Raw genomic sequence first — 8,750 nt, forward strand, 5'->3', positions numbered from 1 at the left:
CTCGATCGACCCCAGCTGCTGAGTGGCCTTGGAGGGTCTGTGAGGAGAGTTAGTCCCCAGTAGTGACTGTTCTCCCCTGCACCCTCAGAGCCCCCACCTTGAGTGGGGGGCTTCGTGCCGTGGGGGCACTGAGCAGAGCTAGAGCCTTCTCCCTCTCCCTGCTGCTTGCCCGTAGGCCACCTGAAGACAAGGGGAAGTTAAGAGTCACTTCCTGTTTCTCCTTGGGCCTTGCTTGATGTCCACCGCAGACAGGATCTGATTCAGATCCCACAACACTGAGTCGTTTCAAGGGCAGGGAATGTTGCCAGTAAGTGTTGTGGGGGGGGCTTGGGAGAACCTCCTTCAGACCCCGACCACACCCCTCCCTCTCCGCAGGGACCAGCGAGAAGGAGGAAGGAGGGTTTCCTTTGCTCAGTGGCCACCAAGTTGACTCTTAAGTCCCACTTGAGTGGCGCTTTCCCAGTGATGGTGCACAGAGCCAGTCCCGACCGCGAAGCAAACGTTATCACTGACTTTATTAATAAAATACAGTTTTTCAAATACTCAAAATTTTCTTTGACAGCACAGTACTGATTTCTCATTAACAGAGTTTATTCTTAGGCCTTGTGTTCTACATGGGTCCTCCGTGTGTGGGACTTTGTTAAATCTGGATCCACTTCACCCGGGCAGCCTTTTTCATCTGAAAAGAATTTCTGTGTAAATGGGAACTTTGAACACCATGTTCGTGCCGGAAGCCAGCTCTCACCAAGTGATCCTTGGAGGACCCGGGCCCTGTCTGGAGGTGGTCTGGGCTTCCTTTATGTGGTGCTGTTCACCTAGTCACTCCGATAGTTACGTTCCTTTTTTTCCAAGTTTTTCTTTAAATGTCAGTTAACATACAGTGAGACTGTTCTGCGTGTCATGAACACAGCAGGGAAACCTGCACCCTTAACAGAGCTTGCATCCAACCTTGAGCCTTGGAGATACTACAGGCTGGGCCGGGCCTGCTCCCCAGTGCGTTGATCCCATCCGCAGGCAGTTGACTGACGTGCTGGATGGACTGAGCGTGTTGTGTGTTCCAAACGTGGTGCCGCAGCTCCAGATTTCAGTGACAACGAGTTCATTCCCTTGAGGTGCCGATGGGAGGTGGTTGGTAGTCACCTGTGGTGTGCTGATGTTCTGGTTTGCTTCCCAGCCGCCCTATTTACAGATGAGGAAACCATCTTAAAGGTGTCAGCAATTGGTTAATGTCAAGGACCAATACCATTGTGTGTTCTCTCTGCTCATGTGATATCTGAGCTTCTGAAGAAATTCTAGCAACTGCCAGATTTGACTTAAATTTTTTGTTACTTTATACTGTGTTCAATCACTCACCTCTAGGCCTTTTTTCCTTATGTTTTAGCATTTCTGAAATCAAAAATGAGTCTTACGATCAATGAAAAAGCATCATGTTCGGAAAGATAATGTTTTTCTTAGTGGTACATAAATGTGGTCTTAGATTCATTGAAGTACAGTACGTACAAATATAAAACCAGGTATGTATTCAAAACTATTTTGCAGGGGTGCCTGGGCGGCTCGGTCGGTTAAGTGTCCAACTCCTGGTTTCGGCTCAGGTCATGATGTCAGGGTCGTGAGATCAAGCCCTGTGTTGGGCTCTGTGCTCAGCGTGGACTCTGAGAGTCTTTCCCACTCTGTTCCTCCCCCCACTTGCACTCTCTCAGATAAATAAATAAAATCTTTATTGACATAAACTCTTCTGCAGCTCACAATTAATACAAATTATAAAATCACATTACAAATTTAAATTAACATGATGGAATTTTGCTCAAACTAGATTGTCCAGCCGCTTACCGTATCGAGACCGCCACGTCTCAGCCATGCCACTGACGGCGCGGCCCGCTTGCCCAAACTGCTCGTCACCCCCTTGTCAGCACACCCATGGGTCCTCCTGGTTGCTTCCTTGACCTTTCAGCAGCATCGCACACGGCTGGTGACTCCGCATGCCTTCTCCCTGCTTCCATGAAACCTTGTTCTCCGGGTCTCCTCTGGCGCACTGTGGGCATGAGTCTCCTTTGCTGTTTCCTTCTCTGCCAGACCTCGGCGGGCCCTTGTCCTCCCTGCACCCTCTTCCTGGTTTCCCTACGTTTACTACCACATTTCCCGAAGGCCCCAAAGCTCACACCTGCCCCCCTGACCTCTGTGGGCTTTTCTTGTCTTAGATGTCTCGACCTCTCAGGTGTGTTATGTCAAAATTGAATACTTGATTTCCTCAGAAGCCTGGGCCTCCCCTAGACACTGATTCAGGAAATCACACCACTGCCCACTAGATACTAAAGCTAGAAAGTGGGGCGCCATCCTCTCCCTCTTCCTCGTCTCCCATGCAGTCCACCCTGGTGTATACTGGCTTCCCGCGGTAGGTAGCACTCCCAACCCTTCACGTCGTGGACCAAGTCAACTTGTTTAAGACAAACCATTTCATGGCACTCAAAATTCTCTCGTAATAATCATGCCAAAATCCAAACTTCCAATGCTTGAAGCCCAGCACGATCGAGCTGGTGCTTAACCTCATCTGCCCCCGAGGCCATGCTCGGGTCCCTTTGGCCTTGGTGGTTCCCAGACAAAACGCTCTTCTCCCTCCAGAACGCCCTTCCCCAGACTTCCCACCCCCCCAGGCCACCACGTGGGCTCCTCTCCGCGAGTCTGAGCCCTCACGCTCTGTCACCCGGTACGGCACCTGCCGCGCTCCATCACTGTGGGTCCTTGTGCACACCGTGTGTTCGCCGACTAGATCCACCTGGAGCGGACGCAGTGATCCATCTGTCCCAGGCACCCTGACTCCCCAGCGCCCCCGAGCACGGGGTCTGCTGAAAAAGATTGCCCAGTGCACTAGTTCACTCAGCCGTGTCTGTCATAACATGTATTTTTTTGTGATTTTCTTAGTGGTTGCCCTAGGAATTATAATGAACATCTTAATTCATAACCATCCAGTTCGGATTAATGCCATTTCGATAGCGTACAAAAACTTGGCTCCTATATATAGCTCATGCCCTCCTCCCCATTTGTAGTATTGTCCTACAAATTACATTTTTATGTGTTGTATAAAGTGAATAGATTTGTTATTGCTTTATGAAGTCATCTTTTAAATCAAATAGGAGAAAGAATTATAAAAAAATACATTCATCCTGTCTTGCGTACTTACCTGTGTAGCGACCTTTCCCGGTGCTCTGTAGTCATCCAGTTTCCTTGGTTCCAGCCTGAGACTCCCTCCAGCATTTCTTGCGAGCAGGTCTGCCAGCCCTGAATTCTTTGGAGGTTTTGTTGCTCTTCATCTTTCCAGGAAGGCCTTGTTGGATGTAGAGTTCTGGGTGCAGAGTGTTTCTCCTTCGGCCCTTCCCCGCCCCTTCTGGTTGAGGTTTCTCATGAGCAGGTGCAGGCCACGCGTGTGGTGTTCTGGGCTCCCAGGAGCCTGCTGCCTTTTCAAAGGCCCCTTGGACACCTCCTTTTCCAACACTTTTCTTTCTTTTTTTTTTTTTTAGGCTGTTTTGTTAGCTTGCTGTTGGCCCCAATGTCAAATAAATGGCTGCCGACTGTTTTTAACAGACACCATGGGAAACAGCGGTTGGGTCAAATAAAACCAAGACTTGGCAGTGGGGGTTTTCCAGGGAACTGCTGGATGTGACAAATGAGTTTTCTGAATGCAGGGCTTTGAAAGAGCTCCAACCCCCTCTTGACCCTTCCGGGGCTGCCGTAGTGCTGGTTTGTCCCAATTGCGGCTGCTGATTTGCAAGGCACCTGGGAGTTGGGGTCAGGGTCTGGCAAGAGGGCAAGTGATGATGCCCCAAGGCTCACTGGTGCTGAGAACCATTCGCTTTTCTTAAATAAACACCCCCTGGTTGTTGCAAGCCTTTAGTTAATGTCCAGAATCCTGAAGAAGTCAATTTAGGGGGGACGGTTTTTACTGGTGTTCTCGCTGGGTTCTCAAAGGTCCCTACGGCGGTGTTCCCAGTGACGTCCCTGCAGGGCCTGCACAGTGGGACGGGTGAGTGGATGAACCCTTCTGTGGGCTGCCTTCTAAATGGTTCCTTTGAAATTGGCCCACGTCCATTGGGGTGTGGTTGAAATTCCCCACCACCCACACAGGGTGCTGGGACAGCCTCTACTCACTTCCTGAGCCTACCCCTTATGGGCTCATAAGAAGGAAGGTTGGTGCCGTCTGCCAGGGTCAATGCAAACAGCCTGGGACTCAGATGGCGGCAGTACTTGGTCATCAGGAAGTCATTCAGATGACCCAGAATACACTGCTGCCTTTTCGGTTATCGTGGTTATGGAAGTACGATTGAAGAGTTCTTGGAGAGGCCTGGGCTCCAGGAAAGCCTCTCTGGCTCCTGTGGGCTGCGGCCGGCCTGAGCGGAGCCCCCCAGCCCGAGCCTCATCAGCCCTGCCTGCAGCATTTCCAGAGCGCGTGCCTGCCCCATGCCTCAGGCTGCCCTGGTAACCAGTGGACCAAGACTGTGGTGCATATTAATAGGGCCTGCCGGGAAGGCTGTACCAGCGGGGAAACCAGGATGCCTCCCGAAGCATTCCTCCGGAGACTCCGGAACCATTCCCTCTCTCTTCCCCCTCCCCAAGAGGGCAAAGTTTTACATTAAGCAGAACTGCTGTGTTACCCATCCTGATGATATTTCTGTCCCTTTGATGACTTCCCTGGTGTGGCAGGCGGTCTGCTCTGGAGTTAACAACCGGAAAGCTGAGAGCGGACTTAGCATCCCTGTTTCCAGAGGCCGGACCTGAGGCCCAGAGATAGCTCCCAGCAATTAGTCCATTAGTATGTACTATACCCCAGTACCCACCAGGAACCCCACGTAAGGTGGAGCTTAGGACTAAGACTCAGAACAGGGGCGCCTGGGTGGCTCAGTTGGTTAAGCGACTGCCTTCAGCTCAGGTCATGATCCCAGGGTCCTGGGATCGAGCCCCGCATCGGGCTCCCTGCTCCGCGGGAAGCCTGCTTCTCCCTCTGCCAGCCGCTCCCCCTTCTTGTGCTCTCTCTCTCTGTGAAATAAATAAATCTTTAAAAAAAAAAAAATAGTAAGACTCAGAACAAAGCAGTTCTGGTCCCAGCTCTGCAGCTAAAGTGTGTCTTCGGGCAACTCCCTCACACTCTCTGGTCTTGATTGGCCCCGGACTGTTGTCATGCCACAAGTAGGAAAATCTTGGCTGTCCGCAAAGCCCTAATGAATGCAGCATCACAGTCCTGAGGATTGCGAGCCGCCCCCGTGCCAGCCCGAGGCCTGTACCTGCTACCCGGGTCCCGCTGTTTCTGAAGCTTCCATGTGTGGCCAGCAGCACTGGGTATTGTGGGTGACTCCGGGATTCCCGCAGCCCGCACACCCAGAAAGACACGATGGAGAATCACCAGTGACCTCGACACGCAAGTTTACCAAATCCAAAAAAACGATTTCATTCTGGTCTGGCCCAAGGTGTCAAGAACACATGGGTCTCCAGCCAGGCTCATCAGGGAAATGCAGGTCTGCCACCGAAGGCCCCTGTCGGGACCAACGGAGCTCAGCCTCCGCCAGACCCTGTCGCGGTGCCGTGGAGAGTGCCCTAGTCTGTGGGCAGACAGCTTGCTCCCTCAGGTGCCGAGTGGGGACCTCAGTGCACCTTCCAAGGAGAAGAAGCCCGTGCGGAACACGGGCTCCAAAGGCCCCTCCACCTCCCACATTCTGTTAAAGCCCAGGAAGCGGCCTTGGCTAAGATCTGTAAGGCATGAAGTTTCTCAGGAAATAGCCACAGATTCTGGAATTATTATGGCCTCAGCAATCAGGACCTTTCACCCAGTTCTTCCTGCTGCCCAAGAACGGCCCAGGCCTCCCGATATAGTACAGAAACCGAACGACCCGCTCGGCTGCCTGCTCTCAGAGGGAGCACATCCTGCAGGACTCGCTGGCTTGCTAGGGTTTGGCTTTACCCTTTTATTCCCTCTTCCAGCCCCTATCACTGTAGATTAGCCAAGAAGCCAAGTAAATCAACACCGTAATCCCTGGCTTTAGTATGTGGCACGGCTGTGGGCTTGTGCTGTCCTGAACTTTACCCTAAAAGGCTGACGCAGAGGGCCAGCCTGGCCGTGGCAGCTGGAGCAGCCGGAAAGCTTACATTCCTCAGCTCTGACGTGCCGATTTTTAGGATCCCATAACCGAAATCATTCCGAGGCACAACCCTTTCTGTGCCTGTAACTGGGGCATTATGGGAGGTTGTAAAGTGCTCGGAACAGTTGGAAGTCCACGGCTGGCTCCCCTGCGAAGACTGGGGCGGGCAGCTCCAGCTCAGGTGGGTGGTTCTCGAACGTGGGCCTGCCTCGGCGTCACCGGAAGGGCTGGCTAAAACACACGGGGCCTCAGCCCAGAGCTTCTGATTCTGGTGGTGCAAGCTGGAGCCCGAGACATCCTCACTGCTACCGAGTACCCAGGGCTGCTGCTGCTGGTGGTTCAGGAACCATGTTTTGAGAACCGCTGACTTAGGCCATGATACCTACATAAAGGGGGACAGGCAGGAGTCCCGTGACTGTGGGATCTCAGAGTGGAGGGGGGTGACCGAACGCCCACTCTGCCGGGGACTAGGGGGCCGCTGTAGGTTGAACTGGGTCCTCCAAAAAGCTATATTGAAGTCCTAATCCCGGGTACCTGTGAACGTGGCCTTACTTGGAAATAAGGTCTTTGCAGATGTCATCAGGTTCAGTGAGGTCATACCGGACTAAGGTGGGTCCCAGTCCAGTGGCTAACGTCCTTCTAAGAAGAAATCTGGATCCAGAGAGCCAGGACGCGCAGGGAAGCAGGCCATATGGTGACGGAGGCAGAGTGGGCAGGGGCAGAAGCGGGCAACAGACTCTCCCTCCGAGCCTCCAAAAAGGAACCAAGGCTGTCCACATCTGGATTTTGGACTTCTGGCCTCCAGGACCGGGAGAGGACCCCCCAGACTGTGGCTCTCTGCCGGGGCTGCCTAAGGAAACTCGGGCACAACTTGTAACGTGGGACTTCGGGCAAACCCGAGCGAGTTGGCCATCCCAAATGACACGTGGCCAGAACTCTGCCGTTGACAAAGGAAGAAACTAAAGGTCGGAGTTGTGACCTGCTGTCTAGTCCACTGGGGCCACCATGACAGAACGCCACAGCCTAGTGGGATTGGGGCAAGGTGTTATTTCTCATCGTCCAAAGGCTCACATCCAAGATCAAGGTACACGCAGATTTGGTGTCTGGTGAGAGGCGCTTCCTGGTCCGTAGACAGCTGTCTTCTTTCTGCGTCCTCTCATGGTGGAAGAGCCAGGGAGCTCTTTCCTGAGGGCACTCTGGTCCCATTCATCACAGCTCCGCCCTCATAAGCTAAGCACCTCCCAACACCAGCACCTTGCAGATCAGCTGTCAGCATATGATTTGAGGGGGCACATACATTCAGTGTACCGCTCCTGACGAGGGTCTCCTAGCAAATTCCTGAGATCCAAGCCTAGAACCCATTTTCTAAGAGTTGACCGTGACCCCCAGATGATTGCCGTACACATGAATGCATAGTATGTATACCCATGTATGAACCTATGGACGGCCGTCCAAGCGGGCGGGGTGGGGGGGGCGCTTAGTGCACATTCAGTTTCTGTCCTTCTGGGATAGAGCTCTAAAATTTGCATTTCTGACAAGTGCAAAGTGATGCCAATGCCCTTGGACCAGAGGCCACACTGGCTGGGTTATACCTCCCCTTGGCAGCCCCTGGAATAAATAAAGATCTGGCACTGCTTGCCCGAGGACGGGGACCCACGTTCTCACCCTTGCTCTGCCACCAGGGGGATAGTCCACATTCCTGGATACACCTCTCTTCTCCCATCTGCAAAATGAAGAAGCATTTGAACCAAATTGGTTGTTCCCAATTACGCATGTTTCTTGAGCTGGATGAAGATGTTCTGCTGCAAGAATTTAAATTTCCCAATTTTAAGCCAAAAAAATGTTTTTTCAACGTTAAGGCGTTTCTCCGTCCCCCCCCCACAATTTTTCTTTAACAGGTAGCAGGTGCAGCCACTTGCCAATGTGATTGAACCCCAAATTATACCTGGATTTTAAGTGCTGTGTCAGTGAGTCAGATGCTTGGCGGGCCTGGTAACTTCGGGGCTGCTTGAGAGCTGGCGGGAGCCAAGGTCCACGAGCCAGGTTTGTGCTTTCGCCCCCTCGAGTCTGAGAAAGGCACAAATCTCTGTGCTGATTTCTTCTTCCACAGTTCCTGACCCTCCCTCGGCCGCTCCTGCCACGGGGTGGGGTCCTGAGGCCCGCCCTCTGCCTGCTGGGCGGTCAGCTTTTCCCCACACTGGGGTGGAGCTCCTGCTGCAGATAGTTTTGCTCCAAAAGCCAGACCTCTCTCCCAGCGTGAACTCCACAAACTTTTCATCCTGCGATGCTGCTATGGAAATCGTGACCCCCGCTAGTGTTAGCCGACTGTGCCCTCATAACGTGCCCCCTTCCTTCCCGTTCTGCCTCTGCCCCCAGCTGACCCGACCGGCTGGCCCTCCGCAGTTCTCTGCCGCCATCAAGACTCTCACCAGGTGAGGGCGCCTGGGTGGCTCAGTTGGTTAAGCGACTGCCTTCGGCTCAGGTCATGATCCTGGAGTCCCTGGATCGAGTCCCGCATCGGGCTCCCTGCTCCGCGGGCAGCCTGCTTCTCCCTCTGACCCTCCCCCTCTCCTGTGCTCTCTCTCTCTCATTCTCTCTGTCTCAAATAAATAAATAAAATCTTAA

The 8,750-nt window shown here is 53.0% G+C and overlaps 1 long non-coding RNA gene across 1 annotated transcript; it reads right to left on the reverse strand.

Annotated features, from left to right (window-relative positions):
- Positions 1 to 573: 573 nt before the first annotated feature.
- LOC115940108 (uncharacterized) lies at positions 574 to 5,873 on the reverse strand. The gene is made up of 2 exons (XR_014139075.1): positions 3,179 to 5,873; positions 574 to 2,843 (listed from the first exon to the last, which is right to left on the reverse strand). It is a non-coding gene; the product is annotated as an uncharacterized LOC115940108 (long non-coding RNA).
- Between the last annotated feature and the right edge of the window lie 2,877 nt (positions 5,874 to 8,750).

This window comes from Leptonychotes weddellii, chromosome 12 (genome assembly GCF_054177405.1).
Source record: "Leptonychotes weddellii isolate Sample4059 chromosome 12, ASM5417740v2, whole genome shotgun sequence".
NCBI lineage: Eukaryota > Metazoa > Chordata > Mammalia > Carnivora > Phocidae > Leptonychotes > Leptonychotes weddellii.